The sequence below is a fragment of the Budorcas taxicolor genome, chromosome 2 (assembly GCF_023091745.1).
Source record: "Budorcas taxicolor isolate Tak-1 chromosome 2, Takin1.1, whole genome shotgun sequence".
Taxonomy (NCBI): Eukaryota; Metazoa; Chordata; class Mammalia; order Artiodactyla; family Bovidae; genus Budorcas; species Budorcas taxicolor.
The window spans coordinates 43,381,071-43,399,114 of NC_068911.1; the positions used below are offsets into that span (position 1 = coordinate 43,381,071).

At 37.5% G+C, this 18,044-nt stretch overlaps 1 pseudogene; it reads left to right on the top strand.

Annotated features, from left to right (window-relative positions):
• Positions 1–3,585: 3,585 nt before the first annotated feature.
• LOC128060266 (olfactory receptor 4A47-like) lies at positions 3,586–4,707 on the top strand (annotated as a pseudogene).
• The last annotated feature ends 13,337 nt before the right edge of the window (positions 4,708–18,044 follow it).

Below are 18,044 nucleotides of genomic sequence, written 5' to 3' on the forward strand. Positions count from 1 at the left end.
AAATGACATCTTTTGGAGGGTGTTAGTTCTAGAAGGTTAGTTCTCTAGGTCTTCATAGAACCACTTAATTTCAGCTTCTTCAGCATTGCTCATCAGCGTATAGACTTGGATTACCGTGATGTTGAATGGTTTGCCATGGAAACAAACAGAGATCATTCTGTCTTTTTTGAGATTGCATCCAAGTATTGCATTTGGACTCTTCTGTTGATTATGATGGCTACTCCATTTCTTCTAAGGGATTCTTGCCACAGTAGTAGATACAATAGTCATCTGAATTAAACTCACCTATTCCAGTCCATTTTACTTAACTGATTCCTAAATTTTCGACGTTCACTCTTGCCATCTCCTGCTTGATGACTTTCAATTTGCCCTGATTCATGGACCTAACATTCCAGTATCCTATGCAATAATGCTCTTTACAGCATCAGACTTTGCTTCCATCACCAGTCTCATTCACAAATGGATGTTGTTTTTGCTTTGGCTCCACCTCTTCATTCTTTCTGGAGTTATTTTCCCACTGATCTTCAGTAGCATATTGGGCACCTACCACCCTGGGGAGTTCATCTTTCACTGTTCTATCTTTTTGCCTTTTCATACTGTTCATGGGGTTCTCAAAGCAAGAATACTGAAGTGGTTTTCCATTCCCTTCTCCAGTGGCCCACATTTTGTCAGAACTCTCCACAATGACCCATCTGTCTTGGGTGGCCCTACATGGCATGGCTCACAGTTTCACTAAATTAGACAAGGCTGTGGTCCATGTTATCAGATTGGTTTGTTTTCTTTGACTGTGATTTTCATTTTCTCTGGCCTCTGATGAAGAAGGATAAGAGGCTTATGGAAGCTTCCTGATGGGAGAGACTGACTGAGGGAGAAATGATCTTGTTCTGATTGGCATGGCCATGCTCAGTAAATCTTTAATCTAATTTTCTGTTGATGTGTGGATTGATTTTAGAGGAGTTGATATCTTTAGAGTACAAAACTGTGACACAGATATGAAAAGATGTCTTCAGTTAAAAGTCACCTTTTATAAATTTGTGTAGAGCTTACAGTTCCTGCTGTGTTTCTGTCCCTTGTGGACATCTGCTGTTCTTCATCTGTAACACCCGAAATACCAACTGTCACTTGCTGTAAGAAAGCAATCATCTCTTTCAGGAAGTCCAGGACTCATGTCTTTGCTGAGTATCTTTTGCTGCTGAGATCTTCCCGCCCATAGTGGTTGCCAATGAGCACTATGTGGCCATCTACAAAACCTTGAACTGTGAAACCATCATGAGTGAAAGGAATGTGGCTATCTCTTTCAAGTAATAGGAGCTGGAGGGTTGTATTTGCAATCACACAGATCTTCATAGTGTGGCTGCCTGTCTGTGGTTCAATGTCATGGACCATTCTTGTGTGCCTTGAACACTTTACTGAAACTTGTCTGAATGGAATTCACATCCTTGGTCTCTGTTGCTGTCAACCATTGGTTCATTTACCCATTAAAATATTTTCACCTGTTGGTCTCCTATGTGGTCATCTTGTCCTCCCTAGAGACATAGCTTGGAGGGGAGATGCAAAGTTCTTTCCACCTATGTCTCTCACATCACTGCGGTCATCTTAGTTTTTGTGCTCTGCTTATTTGTGTATTTGTACCCAAGGTTGGGTACATTTTATGTCATGATAAGGCATTTGTTAAACTTCTTAAACTTCGCATTCAGAAGTTTAGACGTGAAAATACTATGAGTAAGTTCTAGGATGAAAAAGTGATTTTGGGAAATAATCATAACAAAAAAAAAGTGAGTTTGTCTTTAAAACGGAAAAGAGAAAATACAATTTTTATTTTCTTTTTAATTAATTTATTTATTTTAATTGATAGCTAATTACTTTACAATATTGTGGTGGTTTTTGCCATACATTGATATGAATCAGCCATGGGTGTACATGTGTTCTCCATCCTGAACCTCCCTCCCACCTCCCTCCCCATCCCATCCCTCAGGGTTCTCCCAGTGCACTGGCCCCAAGTGGCCTGTCTCATTCATCAAACCTGGACTGATGACCTACTTAACATGTGATAATATACATGTTTCAGTGCTGGTCTCTCAAATCATCCCACCCTCACCTTCTCTCACAGAGTCCAAAAATCTGTTCTTTATATCTGTGTCTCTTTTGCTGTCTCACATATAGGGTCATAATTATCATCTTTCTAAATACCATATATATGTGTAATATACTGTTTTGGTGTTTTTCTTTCTAACTTACTTCACTCTGCATAATAGGCTCCAGTTTCATCCATCTCATTAGAACTGTTCAAATGCATTCAATAGCTGAGTAATATTCCATTGTGTATATGAACCACAGCTTTCTTATCCATTTGTCTGCTGATGGACATCTAGGTTGCTTCTACATCCTAGCTATTGTAAACAGTGCTGCAATGAACATTGGGGTACATGCATCTCTTTCAATTCTGGTTTCCTCAGTGTGTGTGCCCAGCAGTGGGATTGCTGGGTCATATGGCAGTTCTATTTCCAGTTTTTAAAAGGAATCTTCACACTGTTCTCCATAGTTCCTGTACTGGTTTGCATTCCCACCAACAGTGTAATAAGATTCTCTTTTCTCCCTTTTCTCCTCTCCAGCATTTACTGTTAGTAGACTTTTTGATAGTAGCCATTCTGACCGGGATTAGATGGTACCTCATTGTGGTTTTGATTTGCATTTCTCTAATAATGAGTGATGTTGAGCATCTTTTCATGTGTTTGTTAGCCATCTGTATGTCTTCTTTGGAGAAGTTTCTGTTTAATTTTTTGGCCCATTTTTTGATTGGGTTGTTAATTTTTTTGGTATTGAGCTGCATGAACTGCCTGTATATTTTTGAGATTACTTTTTTGTAAGTTGCTTCCTTTGCTATTATTTTCTCCCATTCTGAAGGGTGTCTTTTCACCTTGTTTATAGTTCCCTTCGTTGTGCAAAAGCTTTTAAGTTTAATTAGGTCCTATTTGTTTATTTTTGCTTTTATTTCCATAAGTCTAGGAGGTGGGTCATAGAGGACCCTGCTGTGATTTATGTCAGAGAGTATTTTGCCTATGTTCTCTTCTAGGAGTTTTATAGTTTCTGGTCTTACATTTAGATCGTTTATCCATTTTGAGCTTATTTTTTGTATATGGTGTTAGAAAGTGTTCTAGTTTCATTCTTTTACAAGTGGTTGACCTGTTTTCACAGCACCACTTGTTAGAGTGATTGTCCTTTCTGCATTGTATATTCTTGCCTCCTTTGTCAAAAATAAGGTGTCCATAGGTGTGTGGATTTATCTCTGGGCTTCCTATTTTGTTCACTCATCTATATTTGTGTCAGTGCCATACTTTCTTGATGACTGCAGCTTTGTAGTATAGTCTGAAGTTAAGCAGGTTGATTCCTCCATTTCCAATCTTCTTTCCCAAGATTGCTTTCAAGTTTTTTTTTTTTTTTTTAATCAGCTAAAACAATTCTTCTGGAAATTCTTCTCTGATTCCATTTTGATGGATATATCCCTATACTATAGCTCTTAGCCTCTGTGATTATCTTTATAACTTAATACATGGATCTGTAATTATCTGTTCCCTAGTCCTAGTCATGAGGGCAAGTAACTCTACTTTATTTAACTTGTCAATTACAAAGTAAAAAATGCATTGGACATGAAAATTTTCCCTACATACATTCTTTTAATTGAATTTATAACAAAAGATGAAAATTATAGTTCATTTAAAAGTTTTCCCAAAGTTTTGTAGGTACACTGCTTCTAACATGTGAAGATAGCACCTGTACAGACTAGAAGGAACCAAGGAACAAGTAACTTATTTCATCCTCTTGGGCCTCACACATAATCCAAAGGAGCAGAAAGTCATTTTTGTTATTTTCTTATTCTACATTTTGATTGTAGTGGGAAATCTGCTTATTGTTGTGACTGTAGCTGTCAGTAAGACCCTGAACTCACCAATACACTTTTTCTTGCTAGTTTATCATTTATAAATTTAGTTTGTTCCTCTTCTGCTTCTCCCAGATTGATTTCAGACTTGTTCTTTGGAGAAAACACCATATCCTTTGAATCCTGTATGACCCAACTGTTTACAGAGAAATTTTTTGGTGGATCTGAGATACCTTTTCTGTTTGTGATGGCCTATGACCTCTATGTGGCCATCTGTAGGCCCTTGCATTATCGGTGATCATGAGGAAAAGGATATGTGTTATACTGCTGCTAGTATCCTGTGTTGGAGGTTTTCAGCAGTCAATTATTCAAGTTAGCACTGTTTATGGGCTCCCTTTTAGTGATCGCAATATCACTGATCACTTTATGTGTGATATGTTCCCCTTATTGAAACTTATCTGTGCTGACACCCTTGTCATTGGCATCTTAATTGTGGCCAGTGGGGGACTGATCTGCACTCTTGTTTTTCTGCTTTTACTCGTATTGTATGGAGTCATCCTGCACTCTCTGAAGACCTGAGTCAGGAAGGGAGGCAGAAAGCCCTCCAGACCTGAGGTTCCCACATCACTGTGGTTGTCTGCTTCATTGTTCCTTGTATTTTCATGTATGCAAGACCTGCTAAGACCTTCCCCATTGACAAATCATTGAGAATGTTTTATATAGTCATAAGTCCCATGACAAACCCATTAATCTACAGTCTAAGAAGTTCTGAGATCATGAATGCTATAAAGAAGCTCTGGACAGAAAAAGTGAGATCAAGCTGTAACTAAGTGCATTATGCATTACAGAGAGTAGTTTAACACTAGGAATTTAGTTCAAATATCAAAGTCTATTATTCTGATGTAAACTTTCCTTTTCTCTGAATAATTTATTATGTTTTATTAAAGAATAAAATTTATGTTTATGTTATTAATGGTAGTTTCCCTCCTTGAATGTAAACATTAATGTCTAGTTCATCACTGCAACTGGAAAGGTGAAATTCATTTAAAATAGTCAGTAAGTAATATGCAATGCATTTGTCAATATTACAAAAATAATTAACTATTATGCATTACTTTATTACTTCTCATTTCTTGTAACTAGATTCTTATTTTTATAGTCACTTTTAAATTTACTAATTGAAATATTTAATACTATATTCTATCCTCTTTCACTTTCATTTGTTACATATGAAAATTTACTGTAACATTTTCCTTTGCATAGAAAATTGAAAAGTATGATGGACAATAATAAATGTTAAAAAATAGAATCCCTACAAAATAGAATCATATAAAATATACCTCCTGTTCACCCAATATCAGAGTTTCCCAGTTTTTCCAGATGCAGTCACTATACTGTTTTTGCTGCTGCTGCTGCTAAGTCGCTTCAGTTGTGTCTGACTCTGTGTGACCCCATAGATGGCAGTCCAAGAGGCTCCTCTGTTTCTAAGATTACTCAAATAATAATTTTTGCAAAAAAAGCATATTTTCATTGTGTTTGCCTGTACTATGTCTCTGTTAATAAATTTTGCCTTTTGCAACTCAGTTTTCTGAAGATCTTTCCATACAGTCTTCACAGATCTAACTCATTATAGTTCCTGCCAGGTTCCAGCCCTGGTGGATCCAGGGAATTCGAAGCGGGGATGGAGTCAGCATCTGAGGAATTAATTGCTTAATTAAAGATATGGAGGGAGATTAGAAAGAAATAGTGTAGTAGGAAAATAAGTGGAGTAAAGAGGCTGAATAACTTGGTTTACGTGGAAAACAAATAAAGTTCCAAGACAAGGAAATTGCACCATCTACGTAGGCAATCAGCGCCCGCTTGAATAGCGGAGGGTGCCCCGCCTTGGGCTCTCTCTCATGTGGGTCTTAGAAGCCAGGGCAAATAAGTAGACACGATGACCCTCCATGCTCCAGATGGGAATTCAGCCAGAAAAGGGAGAAAAGAATGACATGGGGGAGCCAAGCATTGGTGCCAGACCCACAACTTTATTTTCAAAAGCAGCTTATATACGCCAAGTTGTACATAAAGAAATAATGGAATATGCAGAGTTATGCAGGGGCAGCAGTCCTGACCCTTATTCAGACCAGGCTTTCCTCTTGCATACCTTCCCGTATACAAAAGGTCCCAGGTGGTTTTACATCATCTTCTGGCCAGGGGGCCTGTTAACATTTTTATGGCTCTTCTGTCCAGGATCCAAATTGGTGAATCTGCGTCCTGTGGAAAAAATACAAGCACATCCTCGACCGCCAGTTAATAATGGGTCAGGACCTTTCCAGTGTCCGGAGAGGAGGTCCTTCCACTTTACCAATGGCTTTGCATTTTGTTGTTCCAGACGAATCAGCATTTAGGTTATTTATTACAAAGAGAGCATGTTATAAAACCTGATGGGGAGAACTATACTTAAATCCTCCCCTCCTTTTTTTTTTATTTTGAGTTAACAAAGCATGTGAGGGTAAATGATGCAAAATTTGACCACAATAGTTTCCTATGACAATCTGCCAATCTTCATCAAACATTAAATGAGCATCAAGCTGCTCCTTATTATATGGAATTACAATTTTTGATGACTCTTTACCAAATAATTCAATACTCTGCTTTCTTCTCTGTAATATCAAAGTAGCTATCAGCCCTGGATAAGAAGCCACTGCTTTTGTAGCTTGAGTGAGAAGATGGACCCACTCTAGGGGGCCGCTTTGCCATAAAACTAATTTTTTGGGGGGTCTGGCTACCCCAATTACACCTATGGGGGTTTTATGGCAAAGGAATTGTCAAGCAGTTGTCAATTTAATTTTTAAAATTTTTAAAATTTGTGTTTTAATGACATGAATTTAGGGATATGTTAATTTAGGTCTAATGTTTAGTTTAGGTCTCTGTATAAATTTAAATAATAAATGTATAACCTCCTTATCTCATTTAGGTATACAGATATACCTAAATAATGTATTTATATATGGCAATAAGTATAAATTTATTGACATATAATATATATAAATTAATATACTTGAATTAATCTTTATAATTAATATATTAATTAATATTATTGCAGCAATACAACATGCACACAACTAATACTAACCAACACAAACCAATGTACTATAATAAAATATGTCACACATACACAATATAATTATACAGTATATATAATATACATACCATCACAGCACACCAATCTATACCAATTAATATCAGCCACATACATATTATATTACCACAATATATATATTATATATATAATATAATTATATGGTATATATTCAATATGTATATATATAGTATACATATTAATTTATATACGAGTTAATAAAGTATAAATTTATAAATAGAATTAGGTATACCTTTATTATATTTTATTTATATCCATATCTAATTAGGCAAACTGTAATTAGGCAAATATATTTATATTTAAATATATTATGTATTTATAACAATACATAAAGTATTGCTAATTGTACCGCCTGTTGATAACTAAGAATTTGAGAAAACCCTTCTGTGAGCAACTCCTATTTGAGACAGCACGTCCCTCCCCCATAGGGTAAAGGGGAGCGTAGGAAGTACATAGGGTTGGAAAGTTCCACATGTGTCCTCAAACTGCCAATTTAATGTTTTTGCGCTTTTAACTACTGTGGGGGCTTGATAAACATTTATGGTATATGAAAATCTGATTAAAGAAACTTTCATTTGTATACTTTTATTGGTATTCAATAAACAATTTAATTTGAGTATCACCCATGTTTAAATGACTTGCAGTCCTTTTTCATGAATTGCTTATTTTGAATTTTTTGTGTGTATTTGATCACAACTTTTCCATACTGATTTTATGATTGAATTATACACTAGTTAGCCAATTTACCCTGTGTTTGGTTATTATTTTTCTTGCTTGTGATTTCTTTAAAAATTTTTTTAATACTGTGCAGAATATTTCTGGGGCTGCATAAATATTTTATATTTACATAATTGATTCTATTAATTTTTTTGCCTCTATGTCTTGAATTTGTCTATCTCATTGTTACCAAAATATTCTTCACAGTTTTCAACATTTAATTTTTTAAGTCTTTCTGTTGTTTTACATTTTATGTTTACATTTTATGTTTACATTTTCCTTTGATATAAGAAGATAAGTAGGGGTTACATTTTATTTATTTTTCTAGATTGTCATTATTATAGATGCATAATTATTTTTCCCCATGGCTTTGATATCCTAACTTTGTATTACAAAATATGGCATGTGTTTGCATCAAATTCATTCCTTCACTAGCTTCCATTTATGTCTTTATTCCTGTGCCATTTAACACACAATTTAATTGTGTGCATTTGATTTAGAATATATTTTATTATCTAAAAATCTAGGACTGCTTCATTGCTATTTTTTTTATCAGGACTATGTCTATTTTTTCATATTTGTATTTTTTTCTTTTTCTTTTTTTTTTTTTTACTTTACAATAGTGTATTGGTTTTGGATACATCAAGATGAATCCGCCACAGGTATACACGTGTTCCCCTTCCTGAACCCCCCTCCTTTCTCCCTCCCCATACGATCCCTCTGGGTCATCTCAGTGCACCAGGCCCAAACATCCAGTATCATGCATTGAACCTGGACTGGCGATTCGTTTCATATATGATATTATACATGTTTCAATGCCTTTCTCCCAAGTCATCCCACACTCTCCCTCTTCCACAGAGTCCAAAAGACTGTTCTATACATCTATGTTTCTTTTGCTGTCTCACATACAGGGTTATCATCACCAACTTTCTAAATTCCATATATATGTGTTAGTATACTATATTGGTGTTTTTCTTTCTGGCTTACTTCACTCTGTATAATAGGCTCCAGTTTCATTCACCTCATTAGAACTGATTCAAATGTATTCATTTTAATGGCTGTGTAATACTCCATTATGTATATGTACCACAGCTTTCTTATCCATTCATCTGCTGATGGACATCTGTATTTTAAGATTAAATTTCAATAAGCTAGCCCGGTAAAAACTACATTGAGTTAGTATTTTGAGTAAAATTTGATTGAGAAAGCATCTGCATCTTCAGAGAATTGAGAATTCCTATCCACAAGCTAAATGGTATCAGATCCATCAGAGAAAGGTTGGAATGAAGATTTATGCCAGCTGTTTGTGGTCATATTGCATACACCTTATTCAAGAATATGTGAATTCAAAAATCTCCAGATTTGAAAAATATTTACATCTGGTAATTGGATGAGGGAACATGATTTTCCTGAGTTGAATTTTCAGGTGGTTCGGTTCAGGCCTCTGTTCACCAGACCTAGATTATTTTTTATCATTATCATTGTCACCTTAGTCTGCATGGGTTGCCATCACAAAATACTATAGACTGTGGAGCTTAAACAACAGACATTTATTTCCTAATAGTTCTGCAGGCTGATATCCAAGACCAAGGCAATTGCTAGGTTAGTCTCTGGTGAATCTTCTCTTTCTACCTTGCATTGGGCACCTTCTCACCCTGTTCTTGCATGGCCTTTCTTCTGTGTACTTGTGGAAGAGAAAGTTCTTTGTCCCCTCCACTTCTTATAAGGATGCCAGCTCTATCAGATTGGGACTGACCCTTATGATCTCAAGGAGTACAAGCTATTTCAGTTGCCATTTCAAGGTTTCCAAGCCTAGGTACTAGATGGAGGAGTGAATAATATTTTAGATGACCTCAGTCTGATAATTTCTAACTTCCATCTTAAGAGAGGTGGAGCCAGAAGTATTCAGCTGAATGGATCAAATTCTTGACCCACTGAAATAATCTGATATAATAAAGTGAATGTTGGTGTTTCAAGTAGTTTTTTTTTTTTTCAGATATTACAGTAGTATCTGAAACACTTTAGTAATTTAGACACTATGCTATTGGCTCATGGATATGTGCACTGACTGAACAAAAGAGAAAGTTAAGAAACAGAATGATAAATATACAGATTTTTGTGTCTGGAAGTAATGGTGTTTCAGGGGATGGGAGAAAATGGTTATTCACTATATGTACTGGGAAATTTTATTTTTTAAAAAACAATCGTGATTTATTTATTTATTTATTTTTATTGGCTGTGCCACAAGGCACAGCCTTGTGAGGTGAGGTTAGTTCCTCACCCACGTTTTGAACCTGTACCCACGCATTGGAAGCACAGAGTCTTAACCAGTACACTGCCAGGGAAGTCCCTATTTATCCTTATGATAGGAAAGTGTATTTTCACTTCACATTATACTTTGAAGAGTATAGTCTATATGGGTTATAAATATAAATGTGAAATAAATAACTTTAAAATGCTTAAAGATAATTATCTTTATAAACTTGAGGCAGGGAAGGACTTTGAGAACTAAAATGCAGAGAACTTTCATCCTGAATCTAGTTTCCATATTCCTACATAATAGAATAGGTGGTTAATCCTTGATTCCAACCATCTTCACTGCAGTATCCAGGTGTGAATTCCCCTAATTCATAATTTGGAAGTGTGTAGTACAGTGAATTAAATATTTCCTTTTCAGATCCTTCATAGAAATGTTGGAATGAAGACTTATATCACCTATGTGTGGTCATATTGCAAGCATCTTATTCCATAATACAAGAAGATTCATTCATTCAAAAATCTCTGGATTTGAGGAAAAAAATGTGTGTGTATACTCAGTCCTGTCTAGCTCTTTGCAGCCCCGTGGACTGTAGCTGCTCTGTGCATGAAATTTCCAGGCAAGAATACTGGAACAGGTTGCCATTTCCTATTCCAGGGAATCTATTTTTCCCAGCAATCAAGTCGTCATCTCTTGTGTCTCCTGCATTGGCAGATGGATTCTTAACCACTGCACCAACTGAGGGGCCCAAAAAGTCTTTACACCAGGTAATTAGATGTGTGCTGTCACTCAATCGTGTTTGACTCTTTGCGACCCCATGGACTGTAGCCTGGTAGGCTCCTCTGTCCATGGCATGCTCCAGGCAAGAATATTTGATTGGATTACCATGCCCTCTTCCAGGGAATCTTCCCATTTGGGGATCAAACCCAGGTCTCCCGCAGTGCAGGCGGATTCTTTACCATCTGAGTCACCAGGGAAACCTGGTAATTAGATAAGGGGCCATGATTTTCCTGAACCAAATTCTGGTGTTTTAATTTGGCCTCTGTTCATCAAACCTAGATTACTTTTTTTTAATCATCATCATTGTCACCTTAGTCTACCTGAGCTCTTTTCAAAATACTGTTTATCCTCTGGAGGCTGGAGCCTGTGTGATTTGCATGTGTGTTCTTTGACGTTGGAGTCTGCTTCTTACAGCTGTCTTCCAGCTCTCCCCAATATTTTGAGGATTCCTCTTCCTGGTGCAGGACTCTTGGCTGCAGAGCTTGTAGTGAGGCTCAGACTCCTGATTTCTTGTGGAGAAACTACAACTGTTATTGCCATCCTGTGTGGTTCACCCACTTGGGGGCATGGTCTTGACTATATTGTGTCTTCACTCTTCCTACCTGTTTGCTGTGGTTCCTTCTTTATATCATATCTTTTGCTGTAGGGGATTATCCTGCTAGTCTTCACGTTGTTCTCCTTAGTAATTGCTCTATATTATTATTATGTGTGTGTGCTCAAGTCATATCTGACTCTTTGTGACCCCATGGACTATAGCCCCCCAGGCTCCTCTGTCCATGGGATTTTCCAGGTAAGAATACTGGAGCAAGTTGCCATTTCCTACTCTACGGATCTCCTTGACTCAGGCATACAACCTGCATCTCTTGTGTTTCCTGCGTTAGCCACTTGAAAAGTGGTATCCCCACGGAAGGAAGTGATCTCAGGGTTTTCCTACCCTGCATGTTGGCTACTCTCTCCTATATGTCTGTCTTTATGCCAAAGCCACACTGCTGTGATCACCATTGTTTTGTCATATGTTATAGAATCAGGAATAGGAAATCCACCAATCTGTTCTTTTTTCAAGATTGTTCTGCTGATTTAGATTTCCTTGAGATTTCATATGAATTTTAGGATGAAGGTTTCTATTTGTACAAAAAATATTTGGGGATTTATAATTTATAATATCCCTAATAAATTATTAGGGATTGCATTGAATCTATAGATTCACTTTAGGTAGCATTGACATCTTAATAATATTAAATAGTCCAGATCATCAGTCCAGAAAATAAATGTTTTCCATTTATTTGTGTCTTCTGTAATATCTTTCAGCAACATATTTGATCTTTGGGTTGTTCATTAATAGTATAGAAATTCAACATTCATTCATAATAAAAAGTGCTCTCAAGAAACTGGGTATAGAAACAGTGTACCTCAACATAATAAAAACTGTATAGAACAGTTCCATAGCTCACATTAGACTCAGCACTGGAAGACTGAAATCTTTCTTGTTAAAAATCAAGAGCAACATAAAAGTGCAACCACTTACCACTTAAAGAAAACAAATATAAAGTACTGTAAAAGATTTCCTTTGAAATTTTTTTGAGTTTTCTACATATAGATCATATCATCTTCAAAGTGAAACAATTTTATAATTAATTATATTTTACTGTCTGTAACAGTGATTCCAATGGTAGCCACTCTCTGGTGTTTGAATCTCAACTTAAACACCACCTTTCAGAAAATATTTACTCCAATTACATTATCATAGTGTTGAGAGGGTAACAGGCAGGAAGGCCAGAGGTCCCCAAGGGGCAGGAGGAAATAAACTGCACCTGGCAGATTTTCTTTTTCCCCTTCTACACAAAATTAAAGACACCTGTATCATACATAGACCCTGGACTGGCTATTCGTTTCAAATATGATATTATACATGGCTGGTGCACTGGGATGATCCAGAGGGATGGTATGGGGAGGGAGGAGGGAGGGGGTTTCAGGATGGGGAACACATGTGCACCCATGGAGGATTTATGTTGACGTATGGCAAATCCAATACAATATTGTAAAGTAATTAGCCTCCAAATAAAATAAATAACTTTATATTTAAAAACAAATAAAGACACCTGGTTCTTCCTTGAGCTGCTGCTGCTACTGCTGCTAAGTTGCTTCAGTCGTGTCCAACTCTGTGCGATCCCATACATGGCAGTCCACCAGGCTCCCCCGTCCCTGGGATTCTCCAGGCAAGAACACTGGAGTGGGTTGCCATTTCCTTCTACAATGCATGAAAGTGAAAAGTCATGTCCGACTCTTAGTGACCCCATGGCCTGAAGCCTACCAGGCTCCTCTGCCCATGGAATTTTCCAGGCAAAAGTACTGGAGTGGGTTGCCATTGCCTTCTTCCTGCCTTGAGCTAACCAATGTGTTTTCTTTTTTTTAAAATGTGAGTTTATTAACCGTGAACTCTCTGATGTTCAAGCTGGTTTTAGAAAAGGCAGAGGAACCAGAGATCAAATTGCCAACATCCGGTGGATCATGGAAAAAGCAAGAGAGTTCCAGAAAAATATCTATTTCAGCTTTATTGAATATGCAAAAGCCTTTGACTGTGTGGATCACAATAAACTGTGGAAAATTCTGAAAGAGATGGGAATATCAGAACACCTGACCTGCCTCTTGAGAAATCTGTATGCAGGTCAGGAAGCAACAGCTCGAACTGGACATGGAACAATAGACTGGTTCCAAATAGGAAAAGGAGTACGTCAAGACTGTATATTGTCACCCTGCCTATTTAACTTATATGCAGAGTACATCATGAGAAACGCTGGGCTGGAAGAAGCACAAGCTGGAATCAAGATTGCTGGGAGAAATATCAATAACCTCAGATATGCAGATGACACCACCCTTATGGCAGAGAGTGAAGAGGAGCTAAAAAGTCTCTTGATGAAAGTGAAAGAGGAGAGCAAAAAAGTTGGCTTAAAGCTCAACATTCAGAAAACAAAAACGAAGATCATTGCATCCGGTCCCATCACTTCATAGGAAATAGATTGGGAAACTGTGGAAACAGTGTCAGACTTTATTTTGGGGGGCTCCAAAATCACTGCAGATGGAGACTGCAGCCATGAAATTAAAAGACACTTACTCCTTGGAAGAAAAGTTATGACCAACCTAGATAGTATGTTCAAAAGCAGAGACATTACTTTGCTGACTAAGGTCCGTCTAGTCAAGGCTATGGTTTTTCCAGTGGTCATGTATGGATGTGAGAGTTGGACTGTGAAGAAGGCTGAGCGCTGAAGAATTGATGCTTTTGAACTATGGTGTTGGAGAAGACTCTTGAGAGTCCCTTGGACTGCAAGGAGATCCAACCAGTCCATTGTGAAGGAGATCAGCCCTGGGATTTCTTTGGAAGGAATGATGCTGAAGCTGAAACTCCAGTACTTTGGCCACCTGATGTGAAGAGTTGACTCATTGGAAAAGACTCTGATGCTGGGAGGGATTGGGGGCAGGAGGAGAAGGGGATGACTGAGGATGAGATGGCTGGATGGCATCACAGACTCGATGGACGTGAGTCTGAGTGAACTCCGGGAGATGGTGATGCACAGGGAGGCCTGGCGTGCTGCGATTCATGAGGTGGCAAAGAGTCGGACACGACTGAGCGACTGAACTGAACTGACTGATTACATTATGTATGGTTTTGCCATACATCAACATGAATCTGCCACAGGTATACACATGTTCCCCATCCTGAAACCCCCTCCCTCCTCCTTCCCCATATCATTCCTCTGGGTCGTCTCAGTGCACCAGCCCCAAGCATCCAGTATCATGCATCGAATCTGGACTGGCGATTTGTTTCATATATGATATTATACATGTTTCAATATCATCCTCCCAAATCATCCCACACTTGCCCTCTCCCACAGAGTCCAAAAGACTGTTCTATACATCTGTGTCTCTTTTGCTGTCTCCCGTATGTTAATGAAACTACAAATGTCCTTTGGAATTTGCCTTTCTTCAAAATGTTTCTGCCTAAGACTAACTTTTCTTTTCCCAAAACTTGGGCTGAAAATGACTCAACAAACCGGTATTCCTGTCAATTGTTTTTTGGCCAGGGGAAACACACCCTGTGCTATCCTATCTCAAAAGCACATATTGTGGGAGAGGGGTCTAGTGAAAATCTCTTAGCCTTGAGGTGTCTCTCTATCTGATGAATAGCTTTCTAACAGACATAAAACACCTTGCTATAAACTATCATACTTTAATAAAACTTTGCTATACAAAAGCTCCAAGTAGTCAAGCCTCATTTCTGAAAAGAAAGTGAAGTCACTCAGTTGTGTCCGACTCTTTGCGACCCGTGGACTGTAGCCCACCAGGCTCCTCTGTCCATGGGATTCTCCAGGCAAGAAAACTGGAATGGGTTGCCATTTCCTTCTCCAGGAGGAATCTTCCCGACCCAGGGATCAAACCCAGGTCTCCTGCATTGCAGGCAGATGCTTTAACCTCTGAGCCACCAGGGAAGCTCATTTCTGAACCCGGATTGTAATCCTCTCCTCCAGAGGCCATGAATCCTGGCATAACACCTGGCTTGAAGCAGCAAACTTTCAGTATAATTTTTTCCTTTTATTTCTGTCATAGTACCCTATTTGCTTTCTTATAAGCAGTGAATAAGGTAATTCATACTTTATTAAATTTTCTCCTGTATTGTTTGACTCATAAGGACATGAGACCCATGCAGGAAGGAATTTTTACATGATTTCTACCCTGTTTTATTAATTGCTGTGTTCTCACTCAGAGTATAGTTCCTGGCTTTAAATAGGTAATTTAAAAAATCAGGTAAATAATTAGGTATTATATCTAAATTTTAGTGAGAAAATTATTATACACTTAACCTAAGTTCAAGGTAGAATAAATTTAGTATTAAATAAAAGGAAAGAAAAATTGCTGTTGCAGGCTGGGAAATGTGTGCCTAGTTAGTCTAACTGGAACAAAATGATTGAGCTGATTATTTTTGACTCATAATAACATCATGATGGTTCTAAAATAATTTTTTTATCCATGTTACACTTTCAGACCCTAATTATGTGATTTGACCCAATAATATCTTCACATACAAATGTACTTTTAAAACTTTGTGGAAAATCCCAGTGAATTTAATTAAGACAGAATCAATCTTGGACACAGTCCAGCTCCAAAACAGTGATAAATGTCGTTAGAAGGGGTAAAATGTCCATTGATCTTTGCCTCTTTTGGGGAAAAGAAGTGATATTATTTTAAGAACTGATATAAAATTTTCAGGTGGTCCTTTGTTAGGCTGAAAACATTACATTAAAAAAAGAAAAACAATGCAAGAATGTTTCTCAAAATCTCAAGTTGACTAGTCTGTTCTACACCATGGTATAATGAGAGGGACTAAACAACTAAATAGTATTTTTATACTTTGAAGTTGGTAGGTAAAGAAATTACTAGAGACACATTTTCCTGGGAAAAGATGAATGTTATCTTCCTTCACAACGTAGGATTTGTTTATAATTTTAATCAATTGTCGTAACATGGTAAATATTTATTTTTGTGCATGCATGTGTTTATGTGTGTGCCCCATGAAATTTCTTTTAAATAGTCCTTAGTGCAATTAAGACAGTATTCTGAATAACCAAAAAACTTCATGAAGAAAGTGGACAGACAGCTGAAGGAAATAAAATATATCCTGGAGTAATACTGTGTCCTTTTGCCTTTATTGTCATACTGAATGAATAAAGAATTTGAAATTTTTATGAGTAACTTAAGAAGTCTTCCTTCATATTGTGACCAAGATCCCACAAGGTAAGACCAACAGTGAAGAGTGGGATCCAGGCTTCACAATTGTGTGACTTTTATTATGCAAGAAACTAAATTCTTTTGAAACAAGCCAAGCTTAGATTTAATTCTGGTTTTACCATTGAAAAATATGTGATCTTGGGATAATTAATTAGATGTTTTAAGCCTTCAGTTCAGTTTTGTTCAGTCCCTCAGTTGTGTCCAACTCTTTGCGACCCCGTGAATCACAACGTGCCAGGCCTCCCTGTCCATCACCAACTCCTGGAGCTTACTCAAACTCATGTCCATCGAGTCAGTGATGCCATCCAGCCATCACATCCTCTATCATCCCCTTCTCCTTCTGCCCCCAATCCCTCCCAGTATAGGGTCTTTTCCAATGAGTCAACTCTTCGCATGAGGTGGCCAAAGTATTGGAGTTTCAGCTTTAGCATCAGTCCTTCCAATGAGCATCCAGGAATGATCTCCTTTAGAATGGACTGCTTGGATCTCCTTGCAGTCCAAGGGACTCTCAAGAGTCTTCTCCAACACTACAGTTCAAAAGCATCAATTCTTCAGTGCTCAGTTTTCTTTACAGTCCAACTCTCACATCCATATATGACCATACAAACCTTGAAAGTGAAAGTGAAATCACTCAGTCGTGTCTGACTCTTTGTGACCCCGTGGACTGTAGCCTACCAAGCTCCTCCATCCATGGGATTCTTCAGGCAAGACTACTAGAGTGGGTTGCCATTTCCTTCTCCAGGGGATCTTCCCAACCCTGGGGTAGAACCCAGGTTTCCCACACTGGAGGAAAACACTTTAACCTTTGAGCCACCAGGGAAGCCCATATACAAACCTTAGTTTCCTCAACTATGAAATAAGGATTATAGAATTTACTGTAGAATTTAAGCGTGATGTATTAAACTGTGAGTGCATGATTGGAATTCACTACAGGAGTTTTAAGAAGTGGAGTAAGATAATCAGAACAAGATTCAAAAACAGTCATACAAGCCACTTTAGGTCAACAAGTTGTTCCTGGCAGGAATAAAAGTAGAAAGACACAGCAGGAAGCTACTGAAGTTGGCCACGAAGGAAATAAAACTTATTATATTTTGAAAGTAGAGACAACAGAATTTGTCAAGTGTGTCAAAAAATAAAATTAGAGCAATAAAGCCAGTAAAGAAAATTCTAAAGTTTTTTTGTCTGAGCAATTACATGGAAGATGGGTACCATTTAATGAGACAGGGAACTCCTTTTATATTGTGGAGACTTTACAATTTATTTTTATATGTATTAAATTGGTATCTAGCTATAGATGTCCAAAATTGTATGTTGCCTATAAGGGTTAAAAATAAGTAGAGAGATAGGGGCTTGACACAAAATTAAAGTGCTTCAGCATTTATTGTGCAGGAAAAGGAGGAATATCCAGGTTAAAGTCCAAAGGATTCTCAATGTGATTTTAGACAGTTCAGGACAGTGACCTTCAAGTCATAGTTTGATCCACTTAT